At 46.5% G+C, this 19,699-nt stretch overlaps 1 protein-coding gene across 1 annotated transcript in view; it reads right to left on the reverse strand.

The window, feature by feature from the left end:
- Positions 1 to 16,779, reverse strand: part of nck1b (NCK adaptor protein 1b) — a 42,139-nt gene extending 25,360 nt beyond the window's left edge. Inside the window, exon 1 of the mRNA XM_084449331.1 lies at positions 16,649 to 16,779. The gene's annotated coding sequence lies outside the window, so the exon portion shown is untranslated. The remainder of the gene's footprint in view (positions 1 to 16,648) is intronic.
- Positions 16,780 to 19,699: the final 2,920 nt, after the last annotated feature.

A 19,699-nucleotide genomic window follows, 5' to 3' on the forward strand; every position in this document is an offset into this window, starting at 1 on the left:
AGACATGTTTTTGAACCTCGTCCGTGAGGCCTTCAAGTTCGCTGTCTGAAAATCGTATCTTTCTTTTTCTGTCTGCCATCGTCCAATGATATGCATACGAGTTGTATGCGCTGTATGCGCAGTATTTATAGTCATTTTCTATATCAGCAGCAAATTGCACTCAGCCGCAAACACCGAATGGGCGTGTTTGCGCTGGGATATTATTAGCGCAATGTCTTTAGTGAATAGGTTTTTAAAACGGAGCACATAGCGGGCGCAACTGACGCGCAATATTATGGTGCAATTAGCGGGCGCAATTTGCTTTAGTGAATTCGCCCCTATGTATTGCTTAAATATGGAGCTTTGGACATGTTACTGTATGCTTTCTATCTTTTCAACAACCTCTTAAATAACTTAGTAGCAGAAAGTGAGAACATAATAGCTGAAAATGAGAACATAAGACAGCAGCAAACAAATCAAAACTGTAGGCCTACAGCAACCCCAAATTGCTTCGAATGAGCAGGTTAGCACCTTGCATGGCAGCTACCGCCATTGGTGTGTGAATGTGTGTGTGAATGGGTGAATGAGCGGCCATTGTAAAGCGCTTTGAGTGTCGCTAAGGTGGAAAAGCGCTATATAAATGCAGTCCATTTACTGAAATTTGATTAGTAACTCGCTACACCCCTCATTACTGGGGAAAGTAATATTATTACTGTAACGCGTTACTAGTAACGCGTTACTGCCCCACACTGCTGATTGGAGCTGAGCACTGACTTTTAATCATTCTTCTTTGGCTCCTATGACAATTACTTCAGTTTCATTTTTGTTTAGTTGAAGAAAGTTCTGGCACATCCAATCGTTGATTTGTTCAATGCACTGACTCAGCGCTGATATGGGATTACAGTCCCCTGGTGATATAGTGATATAAATTTGTGTCGTCTGCGTAGCTATGGTAACATATTTTGTTGTTTTCCATAATTTGAGCCAGTGGACGCATGTAAATGTTGAACAGAAGAGGCCCCAGAATGGTGCCTTGGGGAACTCCACAAGTCATTTTTGTCTGCTCAGATTTCTAATTGCCTATAGACACAAAGTAGTCCCTGTCCTTCAAGTAGGATTCAAACCAGTCTAGCACTGTGCCAGAAATTACCAGCCAGTTTTCCAGTTGGCCTAGCAATATGTTGTGGTCAACCGTGTTGAATGCAGTGCTGAGATCCAGTAATATTAAGACTGAAATCCAGTAATACTAAGTCTGAAGACTGCCATTGTCTAAGTTTAAATGGATGTCATTGAAGACTTTAACAAGAGCAGTCTCGGTGCTGTGGTGTGGTCAAAGTCCTGACGACATCAAAACAATTATTTAGCGCCAGGAAGTTGTTCAACTGTTGAAAAACTGCTTTTTCAATGATTTTACTTAACCAGGCCAGGTCCAGCCTGGCTTATGTGCGTGGCTGGCTTGTTTCTGTTCAGGACTGGTAGGACGGAAGCTAGTCGTGCCACTGAAATAGCTGTGAATTGAAATGACATGAAATAATGTCTGATAAATTAAGATAGGTTTTGTCGCCTGGACACATCAGTTCCAATGCCTCCAATGCTAATCCAGCACAATAAAAGCGGGATAGCCAGTTAGCTCATGAGCTCACAACAACTAGCAGCAGTTTCCATAAAATTAATGGTAGCGGTCAGTAGGGCTGTATATCATCTTGGATTTCGCGATACGATACGCATCACGATACACATGTCACGATTCGATACGTATCACGATACAGAGGTCACGATACAATACGATACGATACGATACGTATTGCGATACACACATCATTTACTGAAAGATTATAAGTGTTCAAGACTGAAAACTGAATGGCTCAAATGCACTATATAGATAACTCAAACTCAATGACTGGACAGAGAGCTAGCTAATAAATATTTTACATTTGATATCCATGCTTTTTAAACTGTCAACATTGTAGTATTTATGGTTTTTCAAAATTATTTATATGTATGCTTTTTTAACTTAATATTGTAGAATATGCTTTTTAAACTGGATTTAAAAATTTAAATCAAAAAAAAAAAAAAAAAGTTTTTTTTTTTTTTTTTTCTAAATTTTACAGCGCCCGGCTGTATCGATACTCCGGGCTGAAAGATCGATACAGTATCGCGAGACTACGTACCGCGATGCATCGTTGTATCGATACAATCCTACAGCCCTAGCGGTCAGTGGCTAAAGCAGTTACACTGATGATTCCTGTAACGTTAGCTATTTTGCTGCAATTGGTTCAACTTCTGTTTCTGGACAAAGGTAAGGGATGAACCTAGATAACACAATGCTAGCGGACCTACAGCGGGTCCCCGATGGATGAGCTGGCGGACCTCCGTCCGAATCCGCTGGCGGGTTCCTCGCTATTTGCACATCGAATGGCAAGCGGACCTCTGGCGGATTATTAGTGTCAGGGACAGCGGTCCGCTAGTAATCCGAAATGCTCCCACTTCTATTGCTAAATTAACTTACAATTTCGCGGACTTAGGAGCAGAAAATACCCACAGCCCACCTCGTCTCATGTGACACAGTGCTTGAGTGCATCACACATAAATTATGACATTTGCAGATAACACAACATTTATCTTGAAATCCACATGCTGCAAACATATCCCACCCAACATAATTTTTTTAAATTATTATTCAATTAAAACAAACGTCAATCGGTCAATTTGCAGAGCCGAGCGGAGAGCTGAGGGGAGCGTCAGAGCAGCCTCTGCGTTGGGGGGACGCGGCAGCCGATGAAAACGAAGTGGGAGGGGCATTGAGCTAAACTGGCTTGGGAATCGTTGGCACGCCGCTGGAAGTGCTGTCCCATTTAATTCATGGCCCTGCACCCTCTGGCCCTTCCAGCTGACGTCAATTAAGTGCTCAGGCCTCAGGCCGCAAGTGCGAGGGGCCGCAAGGGTGGTTTGCACACTCAGATTGGGATTCAGCTATAGTGTATTTATTTTGGTGTGCTGGGACTACTGCCTCTTGTGGTGGCAACATACAAATGCAGGTCAACAATGGGACAGAGGGAGGGAAGGAAGGAAGAAGGGAGGGAGGGAGGGAAGAAGGGAGGGAGGGAGGGAGGGAGGGAGGGAGGGAGGGAGGGAGGGAGGGAGGGAGGGAGGGAGGGAGGGAGGGAGGGAGGGAGGGAGGGAGGGAAGGAAGGAAGAATGGAGGGAGGGAGGGAGGGAGGGAGGGAGTGACCACCTGACAAATGCGATCTATGGTGCGCTGGCTTACAGCCACGCACAAAAAGGGGAAAGGAGAGTGAAAGCAGGGAGGGAGAGGGATAGAAAGGCCAAAAGTAAACATAGGAATACACCCACATGCTAGCAGAGGGTGTGGGTATTGTTTCCCAAAATCTTCCCCACCGGGGTCTTGAACCCCTGACCTTCCGCAGAGGAGTCAGACGCTTTATCCACTACACTACCGAGGATCTGGAAAGTGCATGGTGTCATAGTGTATTTATTTTGGTGTGCTGGGACTACTGCCTCTTGTGGTGGCAACATAGAAATGCAGGTCAACAATGGGACGGAGGGAGGGAGGGAGTGACAACCTGACAAATGCCATCTATGGTGCACTGGCTTACAGGTTTGATATGGGCCTATAATTGTTAATTTGTGAGGTGTCTAGATTATTATTTTTTAAGAGTGGCTTGACGACTGCAGTTTTCAGGGTTTGGGGGAACACACCTGAAAGAAGAGATGTTTACAATTTGTAGTAAATCAGAGGCCATGCAAAATATATACATTTTTGAAAAGGCCTGTAGGCAGAATATCAAGGCAACAGGAGGAGGATTTCAGATATTGTATAATGTCCTCCAAGGTTTTATGGTTGATCGGATAAGATTGTGTCATGTTACTGATTTTAAGTGGACATTGGGACAACACTAATCCTGTACATGATATGAAGGCACTGACTGCTTGTCTAATTTTCTGCATTTTTTTTGTGAATAATGAGGCAAATTCATTGCAGGTCCTGGTGGATAGAGGATGAGAGGCTACTGACAGGCCGGTTTGTTAGCCTATCAACAGTGGCAAACAAGTGCATGATTATTGTTTTTGGTGATGTCAGAAAAGAAGGACCGCCATGCATTTCTCAGCTCCAAATTATAAATGTAAAGTCTCTCTTTATAATGAAACTGTCATAATAAACATGGAGATATGTTTTTCGCCACCTGTGTTCAGATTTCGACACTTTTTTCTATTCTGACAGGCGTGGAGTTTCTCCGTGGTCTCTTACCAGAGACCACCTTCACCTTAGTGGGCGCAATGGCATCAATAATATTTGTAATTTTAGAATTGATTTAGAATTGAATAGAATTATTTACAAGCTCATTGACTGAGACCCAAGAGAGGGCGGGTGTGGACGAGAAAGCCTGAGTAAATATTTCACTGGTGTTTTCAGTGATGTACCGTTTTGTGATGACCTCTGTTTGAACAGCTGTGTGCATGGAGATACTACTCTCCACGAAAACACAGGAATGATCAGAGTGCATCATCAGACACCTCAACCTTAGAAATATTCAGACCTTTGGTGATGACCAAGTCCAGAGTGTGCCCCTTGTTGTGTGTGGGCTCCGTCACATGCTGAGTCAGTCCATAGTTATCAAGGACACAACACAGTTCTTTAGCCCCTCTGTCCTGAGGGTTGTCAACATGGATGTTAAAATCACCAACAATAACCACACAGTCAAAGTCAATACAGATAATAGACAGCAGTTCAGCAACGTCATCAAAAAAGTGTGGACAGTATTTAGGTGGCCTGTAGATGTTTAGAAATATGGCCCGAGAACAGGAATTCAACTTAAGAGCCACATATTCAAAGGAACAAAAATCTCCGTAACACATCTGTTTACATTGGAGGGAGTCATTAAACAAAATGGCAACTCCACCTCCTTTCTTATGCACTCTAGCCTCACTCATAAAGCTGAAGTTAAGAGGGGTTGACTCGATAAGAACAGCTGCACTGTTACCTTGGTCTAACCAAGTTTCAGTTAAAAACATGACATCAAGATTGTGCTTGATAATAAAATCATTGATTAAAAATGTCTGTCTACGAGAGACCTGATATTTAATAAAGCTACATTTAGTGTATGGTTAAGGTATTATCTGCCCGGTTTTCTGTGATAGTTTGTGGCTGCCGAGGAACGGATGCTAAATTTGATACATTTGCAGAACCAGTTGAGTGTTTCCTGGTACTTAGCAGATTCAGCAGATTCACCATTATCTTTCTATTACCTATCAAGACAGGAATTGAGGTACATTGGGCCCCGGCAAGGAAGCCCAACACCATCTTCAGTGAAATTAGTTCAATGCCTTTATTTAGATAGGCTATTAAGACCATGCAGGCCATAGATAGGTCTGGCCCTACATTTATAGGGGAAAAAACTGTTGTAAGTTATGGGCAGGCAAACCCTGTGGCCAGCCTTGGATGGGGAATAGCCTATCCTAATCCTCAAGTTGTATTTCAGGTTGTCTAGAAAGGACCACACAGCTGGTGTTGAGATAGGCTTACAACATGATTTTAGACAAACATTAGGAGCGGAGAGACCCAGGCTCTGTGTTTCAGCCCAGAAATAGGGGTCAGATACACGGAGCTGACAAAATTCCTCTACACGGAGGTCTCTGGGACTTAAGAGGCAGTTTGTAAGACTGCAGAACGGGCCTACTTTTCAACATTGCATAATGGGTGCTGGGTGAACCAGCAGGGGAGACGGCGTCTTCTCTTGCTGCCCTGCTCTCTTCGCTCGCTGGCTTGTTTTGAACGTCTTGTCTTGGTTTGAATGGCAGGGTGAATCAACTTGGGATGTGTGTGTGTGTGTGCGCGCGCATTATTGGATGTGTCTATCTGTTTCTTTTTAAGATATTTTTTGGCATTTCTGCTTTATTATATAGGACAGTGTAGACTGACAGGTGTGTGTGTGTGTGTGTGAGAGAGAGAGAGGATGACATGCAGCACAGGGCCGGATTCGAACCCAGGCCGCTGTGAGCAGGACTAGCGTTCGTGTGGTACGCGCCTTAACCTATGAGCCACCGGCGTGCCCCGGTCTGTCTGCTTCTGATGCCGATGGACTCAGGCTAGGTACGCGTCGCTGTGTGGGGGAGCCAGAGATGCCCTGCTGCTCTTGAGCGTGGGAGTATGCGTCTGTGTGGCTACGTGTTTGTTTGGCCCAGGGCGTGGACTGTGGTCAAGGCTCCTGGCGTGTCCTCACCTGCCTCGCTCCCTCCATACCGAGCGGCCACCTCTAATTGAATTAATGAACAGTGGGAGTCGACATGGGGAGCACCCAACAAAACAAAGGGCTGATTTGCTCTCCTGATGCTCAAGCTCTCTCCACTCCCTGGGTCGAGATGAACCCACAACAACAGCCTGTCAGAGGCAGAGGAGAGAGAGGAGGAGTGTAGATGTGTGCTCTCTCTCCTCCCTCTCTCCCTAGCTCCACCCTCCTCCTCCTCCTCTCTCTCTCCTCCCTCTCTCCCCAGCTCCACCCTCCTCCTCCTCCTCTCTCTCTCTCCAGCTCCACCCTCCTCCTCTCTCCTCCCTCCTCCTCCTCCTCTCTCTCCAGCTCCACCCTCCTCCTCTCTCCTCCTCTTCTCTCTCCTCCCTCTCTCCCCAGCTCCACCCTCCTCCTCTCTCCTCCCTCTCCCCAGCTCCACCCTCCTCCTCCCATCTCCCCTCCGTGACTCCATCCTCCTCTTTCTATTCACGTTACCCTTCTCCTCATCTTCTGTCCATCTGTCTGCCCCTGGTCCTTCCATTCTCTCCATTCCACACACCCTCTTTCAGTTAGAAGCACTGCAGCTCCATAAAAACGATCTCTTCCCTCGATATCTCCCGTTACCAGACGACAGCTTGACCGCCTCTCCAAACACACACACACACACACAATCTAGAGTACCAAGTGCACATTAACACCCCAGTGATTTAAGGCGGCGTGCAGATGCAGAGGAGAACAAGTGACCCAGCAGATGGTCCCGGGGTCGGCTAGTCACGCTGCAGCTGCCCGCAGGCTGAGGCCAGGAGGACGTCAGTATCAGCCCACTCTGACAACACATTACCAGGGCTTTTCCTGGCTCAGAATGGGTCTTTGGGGGGGGTGACGCGCACACCATCTTTTGGGGAAACCTCCGTTTTATGCCGAGTAGGCCTGTATTCTTTGCTGTCGTAATGAATTGAATGAATGAACTATTCATACCTTCATTTATTCATTAATTCATTAAATACAAGATCGATTTTGGGATTCATGAATCGATTCTGAATCAAATGATGAATCGATTTTTAAACCCAGCCCTAGTACACTCTGTATTCAGTTCCGTGTCTGACGACACTGCCATAGGTATTTCTCAGCAACAGCTCTGATCAGCAGTGATGCACTGTAAACACACCCAGGGAGGCGGAGCCTAATTGCATAGTAGACACACAGCTGTATGCCCTTGTTGTCCAAATGAGCAACTTTTGCCTCTGGCTACTTGTAGATTGTAAGCTTACTAGATCTAGCTTGCTAGCTGTGTATTTGTTCATGATTTAACCGTGTGTGGGTTCATTCTATCAAGCTACGTCCATAAACTCTTGAAAGCCACTTCCAATTCGGCTTGATAAAAATGTATTTTGTGCCATGATAAACTTCGATAGTAGCCTAGCAAAATCTAAAAGTCGAAATTAGGGGTGCACCGATAGATCAGCATGTGACCCATCTACATCCTTACTTTCTCTCCTGAAATGACAGACATTTAATCAAGTGGCCTATTAACAATTCTACACACACATTTGAGTCAACTGATAATGGCAGCGGGTGACACGAAGTGACACAAGCGGTTCGGTGGCGTCACTGCCTAGTGGACATGCACCCTGACCATTCCGTTCCCCCGACTCTGGTTCTGGTGCGGTCCGGTCTAGACCACGATAAGCCACCGCTCTCCAGAGCCCTCGCCCCCACCAACACGCTTGTGATGTCAAACGCAACGCGCCAGAAAATCAACGAGACGGCACCGTGGCGGGAACGGTCCCAAATCGCCCATTCGGCCATTTCTTCCCTCTGACCCCGCGGTTACAACGCCTGTCTTTAGGCACTTATCTCGAACAGGAATTAAGAGTGCTAAAATCCTGAACCCTACATTCGGCCTACAGTTTACAATAGCCTAGACCAATAGCCTATAGTCACGAGTGGTTAGCTAAGACACGCTAGCAGTACGTCGCCCACACCTTTAACAAAACCAGCGCGCCTTAACATCTCTTACCATCTAGTCAGTGAGAGCCCCTCCTTATCTCATCAACCAGCAGCAGGGGTTCCCCGGGGACGACAGCTCATCCAGTAATCCCCCTCATCTCCTCTTTAGTGTGGCAAATACGGGCTTTGATGACTGCACCTTGCCGGATGGGTAGTACTAACCCAGCCTACCACCAGTTCACCTAAAATGCATTAGCCTTACTACTCGTGCTAATCTCTTCTAGCTAGAGTATATGCTACTAAGAAACGGGAGGAGAGAAAAAAAGAAAGAAACTGCAACAGCAAATCGAACTCCAACGTTACAACAACGTTGCAAACCCCAACCGCAACAACAGCGCGCGTGGGAAGAAGTGCCGTAAGAAGAGGTGGAAAAGTGGCGTACGGTTTCCTCCAGTTGAGGGGGTTAGAAAATATCGTCTTGCTTCGAGCAGATTGGGAGATGGTGCGAGATAAGTTCGCCACATCCTCCCCCGAGCGAGTCTCCAGCTGCACTGCCACCAGCAATAGTGACTCCAGGGAGCTCTTGAGAGTGAGACTGCAGTCGACCGGCAGCACGCCCCGGTGGCCTCAGAAGCAACGCAAACAGAGAAGGGAGGGAGGGAGATGAACCAAAAAAGTGGTGAATGGACTGAAATGGGATTCGATTTCCAAGAAACAGTCGTCTAACAGCCTAGACGGTGGAGTGGAGTATCTTCACATCTAGAAGCCAAAGACCGGGTTCTCCAAATGAAAGTGTAGCCTAGCTTCATCTTCAAGGAGGAGGAGGCGGCTTGGGACTTCCAGCACGGCTGGTGCCCCTGCCCGGGGGGCGGAGGGGTGGGGGGGGGGGGGGCATGGAAGGTGGTGAGGCGGTGATAGCATGAGCTCACAGAGGCAGACAGAGTAACCTAATCCCTGTGACAGGCTGCTAAAATCACAGGGCTCTAGTGCCTTCTGGAATGTGCTCTGTGTGCTCACCGGCCGGCTGGCTCGCTAGGCCCTCTCTGCCACTGCGCCACTTCCTCCGACTTATTTACACACACGCGCACGCCACCAACACACACACACGCGCACGCCACCAACACACACACACATGCACGCCACCAACACACACACACGCGCACGCCACCAACAGACACACACGCCACCAACACACACGCACAAGCCACCAACACACACGCACAAGCCACCAACACACACACACACGCACGCACACATCCGCACCGATTTCACACCCATGCTTTCTCACACCCACAGACACAAACACACTCTGCTTACACACTCTGCTTGCACACACACACACACACACACAGGCCTACTCTCTAAACCAAAATCAAGCCCATACACTGTACACGCACCCAACCCTTTTACACAGACAGAGATTTGCTCACACCAACTGGGACTGACTGCCTGCCTCTAGTCCCAGCTGTCCCAAACTCGCCCAAATCCAACCCCCAGCAAAGGGTCATGGGAGACTTAGCAGGTCAGCTGTGAGAGACAGGAAGTGGGGACACAGAGGTGAAAGGGGGTGGGCGGGAAAGTGACGCAATCTGATAGATAAGAGAGAAGGTTTGACCCAAGAGTTCAGATTTGTCTCGGCAGTGGACCAGTGCACTTAATGCGCAGCTTGCCTTGAAACGTATACTACAGATCAATCAATCAATCAAAGCTTTATTTGTATAGCGCATTTCATACACAGAGGCAACACAATGCACAAGATCAAATTCAAAATAGCATATATTGTAGGAGCAAGGCCTTAAGTGGCCTTACACTTTAGAAATACCAAACCGCAATTGCAATATGAGGGCTCAACCTCATGCAGCTGACTTATGTTATCCAAAATGTGCTTTTTCCCTGAGGTTGATTGAGCGCTGAGGGGCCGCGGCGTCCTGGCTGTGTGGGTAGAGTCGGAGGGAACAGAATGCATCGCTAACATGAGTATGTGAAAGCGGTCGGTTCTCCAACCACCCCTCTGGGATCCCCCCCCCCCCCTGGCAGTGTGGAAAGCCCCAAATAGATCAACATCTGGATCATACTCCCTGGGAGAATAAGCAGAGGCTCCCTCACACAGCAACAGATAGAGGGTTTTAATCCTCCTACCTCCATTCTCTCGCACTCTCAAAAGTGGTTCGGCCTGCCTTCTCAACGCCAGGCAAAACACTGCAGCGTTGCTTCGACTCTCTAGCAACTAAGCTTATAGTCTTTCCACATGTTCTATGCCTGGTATAGCACTAGGTAGCCAGACGCCCTCAGACTGAATCGCCGAGTCCTCAGCGATTGGTTCATCCCCCTAACCAATCACGTCGAGCGGTTTTAATTCCATCATCGCATTAAAAGCACGCCGATCGGCCCGGTTGGAATTCCAAACGAGAAATCACTCTAGACAAGAGCACTTCCACACCCCGAATCGATCGAAATGCACTTTGCAAGCCATCCACCCTCGTTTAGCGCCCCAGACCTGTGACGCACCAGAGCCTAATAACTATTTAGTGAGCTGCCTATCTCCCTCAACGCCACCTGTGTCTCAGCGGGGCTAGCAGGTCGGTGTGTCCACACCCTGCTCTGCCCTGGACCTGCCAGGCCTATCTGCTATCCACACCTGCCCCAACAATGGCCTCATCCAAGCTATTCGGGCTATATAAAACATAAACAGGCTTAATCCTTGGAGCAAGTCGCCACACAATCTCATCGATAAAATGCCTGCGGGGTTGATTTCCCTGACACTTCTGTCGTGCTTAAAAGCAGCTCAGGATCCGTGCTATTGGACGGAATTAGCCTTTACGGTCAACGCCGTTTGTGGTTTGTAGGCCTCCGCTAGATGTGGTATCAGGTTACTTCGTAAAGCTAGTATCCATGGGAGCGATGAAAGATAGGATCCGTGACGAATAAAAACAAGTCACGCAATCCATCTAGCTGTACACCTCTTCGCAGCGTGCTTGTCAGGATGCATCCTATTATCGCAGTCAAAAAAGCAGATCTCCTGTAAACCGCAGGTGATAATGATCCTAACCTGTACAGGTATGGGTGTGCGAGAGATGAAATAGATACACACAGACACAACACACACACACAGGTTTCATGTCCATCTTCATTGGCTTGGCTACATCCTGACAGGTACAGGCCCCCGGGCCGCTGTCACAGTAGAACTAAACAAGCCACTTGGGAGGAAGGAACTCTCCAGACACACGCTGGGACTCGCAGGAAGTGTCTCGCTGCAGCCCGGATCATGACCATGCCGGCCGGCCATGCCGTTTTACAGCCTTGGTAAAAGGGAGCGAATGTTCTGTATGTTTAAAAAGATGGGTGATAGAGGAAGAAGAGGAGGATTCGCAGGAACCACACCTGTTCTGCTGTTGGCTCCCTCCGATACTGGAGCTCCTTGCAAACGCCGGGTTGCGGTCAGGTCTCAGGTCTCTCTCTCTCTCACTCACTCACTCACACACTCACTCACACACTCACACACTCACACACTCACACACTCACACACTCACACACACACACACACACAACTTTGCACACTGACTACAGCTCTAAAAATATGTCATCCTTACTTCCTACCTTCGTTGAAGACATTACAGAGCAGGGGAGCACGGCCGTTCACCTGTTCAATCACGGTAGATTAGAGGTGAGAAAGAGAAGGAGGAATGAATGGAGGATATTTCAGAGTAGCTCATCAATCAGGACTTGCATCATAATGAGTGGAGACAGAGAAATGGCCCGACGCTTGTAGCACACCACCACATCTCCCATGATGCAGTGTGTTCACAATTCTTTCCTCTCCTCAGTCTGTTTTGCATGTCTTAGACACCTTTAAAACCCCATTCAAACCACAACTCATCATTGGCTAATTAGAGCTCAAGTGCTAGAAAACAGGCGTAGGCTAATATTAACATTCTGGTTGCTACAAGAGCAATACTGGTTCAACCACTGTTCCTCATTTGCAATATGAGCTACTTCTAAGAAAACCACAAACCACAGAAGTTGAAATGAAATCAAAACGCAGACTAACAAGCCCTCGCCCTTGGTCATTTTGTAGTCTCCTGCAGACTACAAAACTACTCACAAACGCACCTGTATTTATTTAACGCAGTGCCTTGTGTTGTGAAGGCTACTATTTTTGTATTTTCTAAAGAGTAATTTTCAGCTCAATTCGTCGTTTTTGATGATTCCATAACTATATACTGTAGCCTACAACTACAAGTACATGCCTCCAGGAACCTAAAACGGGCCACCCCGTTACGAGGGTATCCTCGGCAGCCCCATGCCTCTCAGGAGAGGGGCTGTAGGAGTCACTGGATCAGTGACTCCTCCTTCAAGGGCCAGAAAGATTGTGGCCGGCCCCTCCCACCTCATAAATGGTCTCTTTGACCCCCTCCCCTCTGGCAGGAGACTGTGGTCCATCAGGACCGGGTCCACAGCTTCTTTCCCACGGCCATCAGACTCATTAACAAGGCTTGTGTTCCCCCAAGACCCCCCCCCCACACACACACACACTGACTCAAGACCTCTTGCACCAGTTGCACATGACCTTGTTCCACATATCTCCAATGGACACACGGTACACACACTATACATAAAACATTGCACATCTATCACACTGTATATATTACGTAAATTAAATTGCATTGTGCCCCTCTTTTTTAACAGTATATCATATTTTGTATATAACTGTACTTTGTTCGCACTGTTTTGTTGTTTTCCACTTGCACTGTCATGTATTTGCCCTCTCCTGTCCTGCACCCTGTCCCATGTCGTCTGCAACAGCGCACGCCTTAACCCTAGTCAGATTCCTAGTACTGTATGTGTGAACTAGGGCTGGGTTTAAAAAATCGATTAATCGATTCTGAATCCATTCTGAATCAAATGATTCAGAATCGATTCATGAATCCCAAAATCGATCTTTTATTTAATGAATGAATGAATAAATTAAGGAATGAATAGTTCATTAATTCATTCAATGATTCCTTCATTCATTCATTTTTGGAAATCAGTATCGATACCCAGGTTTTAATAACACTAACCGAATCGATATTGAATCGAATCGAGATAATCGATTCCGAACCTTGTAAATCGGAATCGAATCGATTCTTGAAATTCGACTCGATACCCAGCCCTAGTGTGAACCATATACATGGCCGATAAAACAGATCTTGAAAGATGCTTCAGGTGGTGAAGAGGAAGGCTCAACTGATGGGTTATCACTGGGCCTATGAGCTACAAGATCTTCCATCAGGCTGCTTCTATCACTGATATTCACAATGCAACTCATGATGTCGTTTAAAGCATCAAATGGGTAAATATGTTATTTATCAATCAATCAATCAATCAATCAACTTTATTATGCAGACTCATGGTCCATTACAATACACATACAACAAAAATGTTACATTCATACGTTAAGATTTTGCTACTCTACATCATTTGGGGAGCTGTGGGCTATGCCTTTTCATGTAGGCTACTGCTAATAAGAATTAATTTGTTGTGTTTATGCTTTTATCCATGATTTATGGTAACCATACACCACTGTAGATAAAAGGATTGTAGTCTACTATGTAGACTAAATGGCTGTTGCTTTGCACTGTAGTGCACTGAAAACATGTTTGATATACAAACTGCAAAAACAGCCTTTTTAAAATTCCAACTAAAGGATTAATCCAAGTAATAATTGAAAGATGAATCAATATTCAATTATACAAAATAGTTGTTAGCTGCAGCCCTAATGGAAGATCAATCACAGCTGACAATAAGCACACAGAGTTTGACTGAAACGTTATCTAGTTCTGTATCAGGTATCAGTGCAGACAGAGTCAGACTTCAGGCCTTTGAGCTAATTACAGGGTGGAGAAATTGTGTCACACCATATGAGACAACTTAACGTCTGCACTGTCTGGTGATCAGGCCAAACCAACCATGAATCAACATGAGGGATCACACAGAGCCCGGTTTGTGAGAGAGTGTTTGTGTGTACACGTATCTTCTTTAGAAGTGTTAAAAGTCCTCCAAGCTTTCATTTCAGGTGAATCAGCCTGCGTGTCATCATGTTATGCTATACACAGTGTGTCTGTGTGTGTGTGTGTTGCTGTGCAGTTTTGGTAGAATGGAGAATTAGCATGGTAAGGTGAAGAGATGACAGCCTCTCATCCAGAAAATGCCCTCATCCCTGTATACGCCTACCTTGACCAACACTGTTGAAATGAGCTCCTCTGTCTGCGTGGAAATATTGAGTTCAGAATCAGGCGATCACAGACGTCTGTCTGTCCGTCTGTCCGACTGACCGACTGACCGACTGACCGACTGACTGACTATTCTTCAGACTTCCACAGGCTACATGCACGACCTGTCAGAGTAAAACCCCTTCAGGCACGTAAAGATATTATCAAAGAAAAATGATGAAGTGAAAGGGAGCATATATATTGAGATGGTCAAGAAGAACTGCGATATGATAATAGCCTATAGATGGAAATTTCCCCTAGTAGCTCAATTTAAGCATTATCCAAACCACTAAGGCCTAATAGTCCACTGTTGCCATTTCACCATATGGATGTTCAGGCCCTGTGGTTTCTGTTTACCAAAAAGAACTGCACAGTTTGCATTTCCACTGAAGACGTAGTCTAGATTTGGAAACAGTTTGTTAACCAAAGACAGGTTTAGCTTACAGCCTGGCTCTAGGGGCTTGAAGCGCAGGGAGCTAACCTAAAGCTAACCACTATTTGGCACATATATCTCTAGGCCCTTGAAAAAGCTCCACCAAAATAGTAGCCTATCAAAAACTGTCAAGACGAGCACGTTGTGGCAAAGAGCAAGTTAGCATGATTTTTCTGGTAGCTCTTTAGGGCAGCAAAGGAGCTTATGAATGAGACACATGAAGTAAATAAAGGCCACGTCGCTGCAATGTCAACATCTGCTGTCAGCCAGCCGGATGGGGGGGGGCGCGCGGGGGGGGGTCTGGTCCTGAATGACAGTGCTGTACAGTATCTCGGAGCAGGCTAGGGCCTGGAGAGGGGCTGGGGAGAGGGGGCCACGCTAGAGAAAAGGAGAGCTGGCCCTCACCACAGGGGCTACCATTGGCGATGCTAACCGTCCCTGTAAATCTCCCTCAATGGACTGGGGTGACATTTTAGCCTTAAAGGAAATGGCACTTTATAAATAGCTGGTCTCTTAGCTCCCTTTCCCCTAGTGAACTATGGCTACCCCCCCCCCCCCCCCCCCACACACACACACACACACACACTCCCCGCTCTCCGACTCCTTCTTCCCAGCGGAGTGAGGATACAGTGCTGCTGCAGACAAAATGTCTCTCTTCCTTTCCTCTCCCTCTACGCTCCCCTCCCTTTAACCTTAATGAGAGACTGTGGAGAGGCCTGTCAGTGTGACAATAATTACAGAAACTACACTACTCACCAGCTGCAACAGGCCCCCTGCCTCCCTCACAAGGAAAGACATACACTCCCCCTCCCCTCCCTCCCTCCCTCCCTCCCTCTCTCTCTCTCTCTCACACACACACACACACACACACACACAGTCAATCTAAAACATCCCAGTCATATGTTCCAACTGAGGACAAAATGACTTGATATCTGTTTTGGCGAGATGATGTGCAGATGCCAGACAGGCATAGACCATGATTAGCCCTGGACTTAGCTATCCCACTCCCACATGGCCAAAGAAACTGCCAATATTCTTGTTAATTTGAAAGTGGTTAGCAACTCACAATTGAACTCATCTAAAGATGCCATGTCACTTCAGTCTATAGCAATTCACTCACCTATGTTGTTCTCCAGTGCAGGCCTGATGTGTCAGCTAATGTGTGCAAACATTAGGCTAACGCATGTTAAAGCACAAGTCAAAACAATGTGCCAAACAACCTAATGTTAACTAGCTTCCACTGAAACGAATGTGTGCGCATTTAATTATTGCATGTCGCAAATTGATGTCTCCCCTTGCTTTGGGATTTCAATGGGAAATAGCGTGTTACAGTATATGGACATAGCTAGTATGTTGGATAGCTTTGCGATTACCAGGCTATCAACATTCATGTGAGTTTCAAGTCAAAGATCTGGCACGACGAATTCTAGCATAGCTTGCTAGTCACAAGGGGGTCACCAACTAGTACTGCTAGCAGGGTACTCGCTAGCTCGTGCGAGGGTCCCCAGATACCTAGTAACGCGTTAGCTCGCTAGCTAACTCGAATAGCTTAGCTTAGAGGAATGAAACTGTTCGCAATTCTGCAAATGATTATGTTGTACATTTTCACTCACTGCCACCATACGAATTGTCTAGCGGGTTAGCTGAATGTTGAGGCATGCCACAATCGTTGGCAAACAACAGAAGCCTAGCTAGCTAGCTAACGTTAGCTAGCTAGCTGGCTGACTAATCAAATGATGGCACTGTCTTGAATGTGTAGATAGCTAGCCGTAACTCTGCCACCTTACCTGGTTGTGGATTGGTCGAACGTGTCCTTAATTTAATGTCGGAAATACCATGTATATCAGAGGTTTTGGGACGCACAAAAATGATGTCTAGAAGGACTCAAACCTAGCAAGTTACCCTTGCACAACTTGGCTGTCTGGCTAGCCTAGGCTAATCATTATGCCCCGTTGGAATAGCATTCCAGTATCAAGCATGACACATAGGAGCTAGCTAACCACCCCCTCCTTGAGTCCTGGCATTGCCAACATTAGCTGATTCTAAACATCTTATTGGTTGCCCGAGAATAAAAATGAATTATTTAATTTTGAAAACTGCATTGACGACAATACCATACATTTTCATTAGGTCATGTTTTTCATTCCAGAAATGTACATTGTGTGTGTGTGTGTGTGTGTGTGTGTGTGTGTGTGTGTGTGTGTGTGTGTGTGTGTGTGTGTGGTGGGGGGGCGCACACTGGGGGGCACACTGACATAGTGTATTGGAAATGTAACCATGTAAAATGTAACCATGTAAAATGTATCCAATTATTCTCTTAAATCAATAAAACAAATCTGGGTGTTGGCCGTTAAAAAAATCCATAGGCCTGCCTCATCATTGGGTGACAGTCCTGGTTGGCATGGTAATGGTGTGATAGTAATAGGCCTGGGTTCATTCTGCGTGTTGTAGCCTTAAGTAGGCTAATCACCGTAACCTTAGACAAGAAAGTTGGCATAGTGTACTATATTATTCTGTACATCTATACAGGGAGTAGCCTACCCTGGGTGATGTAGCCTGTTTTTTATTTATTTATTTTCAAACTGTGTGTGTTACTTTCTGTGCTAATATGTGTGTGTGTGTGTGTGTGTGTGTGTGTGTGTGTGTGTGTGTGTAGGGGGGGGGGGGGGGGGGGGGGGGTCCAATAACCTGGCTCCAAAATTCCACAAGCATCCCTCCCGGGAAGTGATGCGAATCCTAATAAACGTCGGCGGCGTGGGGAGAATTCAGTGGCAGGGTTGTGTGTGTGTGTGTGTGTGTGTGTGTTTAGGGGTGTACAGCACGCTGCAGGATGCAATCTGTTTCCTGCAAAACAGATGGACGTACTGTATGGACCCTGTGCTTCTTACCTCTAATCGAGAGGTCTCATAACCAAACGGACACCTACAGAATCTCACACGCTATGCTTTTTAGATGTAGGGGCCTACTGTAAGAGTGACACTGTCAACATTGTTTTTCTCATAAATAAGTGAGACGTATGTGCTGCTGTGCAGGATAGGCACGATTACCATAAAATACTAATAATGGTCATTAAGGGCAACATGCGCAATATTTCTTAGGTCTGGCAGGATTTACAGCAGTGATATATAAAGGGAAGGATATACAGTTAGGCTACCTCCCTCAAAGAAGCTTGGCAAATTTTATAATCTTGTCTGGATATGAAATGTTATTGGCAGGAATTAGCAGTGGCCTAAGATAAAAGGTTAAAAAAAAGAAGAAAAAAAGCAGTGCGGTTTGAGGCTGGATAAAAATGTGTGCTCCTTCGCCACCTAGTGGATTATGAGGGAAGCACACAGCGTCAACATCATTACCTGACTATACAGAATGCCAGACTTTTTAAATTCATAATTATCTTCATTCCATTGCCCGGGGGAGAATGCTGGGACTTTTCTATGCACTTAAATAACTTTTCTGCACCAACCTGCTTATGTACCAGCCTGCTTCAAGACCTCCACCATCATCCACATTCCCAAGAAAGCAAGGATCACTGGCCTCAACGACTACAGACCCGTCGTTCTGACCTCTGAAGCAATGAAGGTTTTTGAGCGCCTTGTTCTGCGGCATCTCAAATCCATCACTGACCCTCTCCTGGACCCGCTGCAGTTCACCTACACAGCCAACAGGTCAGTGGATGATGCAGTAAACATGGCCCTTCTCTACATTCTCCTGGACCTGGAGTTAGGATTCTGTTTGTAGACTTCAGCTCTGCTTTCAACACTATCCTCCGGCCCACTCTGGAGCACAGGCTCTTCCAGCTGCGCATGCCCAACTCCACCTGCAGGTGGACCACAGACTTCCTGTCTGACAGGAAGCAGCATGTGAACCTGGGCACTCAGGCTGCGTTCCGAATCGCATACTTCTACTTCTTACTACCAGTACCTACTACAGCTGCCCTTAGAAAGTATGTACTTTGCAAGCAGTAGGCATCCAATTGGGACATACTACCTTGTCATAACATTGCGCCTTGAAATTTGCCCACATCCGTCGCTGTCCATAACGCGACATTCGTCTACAGCTGTCATGACTCGCACATGTGATGCAAATTTCCGCTGCGCACAGGATTGTGGGTCAGAATAGCCAGAAAAGCCTGCTGGCTTGCATACTGCAAAATACGACCGGATGTAGTAGGACATCCTGGTATTTTTGCCATACTGCATGTGGCATACTATGTATTGGGACATACTACATCCTGTTTTGGCATACTATATAGTAGGGTAGTATGCGATTCGGAACACAGCGTCAGACTCCGGGGCTGCGTTCCGAATCGCATACTTCTACTTCTTACTACCAGTACCTACTACAGCTGCCCTTAGAAAGTACGTACTTTGCAAGCAGTAGGCATCCAATTGGGACATACTACCTTGTCATAACATTGCGCCTTGAAATTTGCCCACATCCGTCGCCGTCCATAACGCGACATTCGTCTACAGCTGTCACGACTCGCACATGTGACGCACATTTCCGCTGCGCACAGGATTGTGGGTCAGAATAGCCAGAAAAGCCTGCTGGCTTGCATACTGCAAAATACGACTGGATGTTTTAGGACATCCTGGTATTTTTGCCATACTGCATGTGGCATACTATGTATTGGGACATACTACATCCTGTTTTGGCATACTATATAGTAGGGTAGTATGCGATTCGGAACGCAGCCCGGGACCATCAGTACAGGCTCCCCAGAAGGCTGTGTTCTTTCTCCTCTACTCTTCTCCCTGAACACGAACAGCTGCACCTCCAGCCACCAGTCTGTCACGCTCCTGAAGTTTGCGGACGACAACATCTCTCTTTGGACTCATCTC

The sequence above is a fragment of the Borostomias antarcticus genome (assembly GCF_949987555.1).
Source record: "Borostomias antarcticus genome assembly, chromosome: 2".
NCBI classification, from domain to species: Eukaryota; Metazoa; Chordata; class Actinopteri; order Stomiiformes; family Stomiidae; genus Borostomias; species Borostomias antarcticus.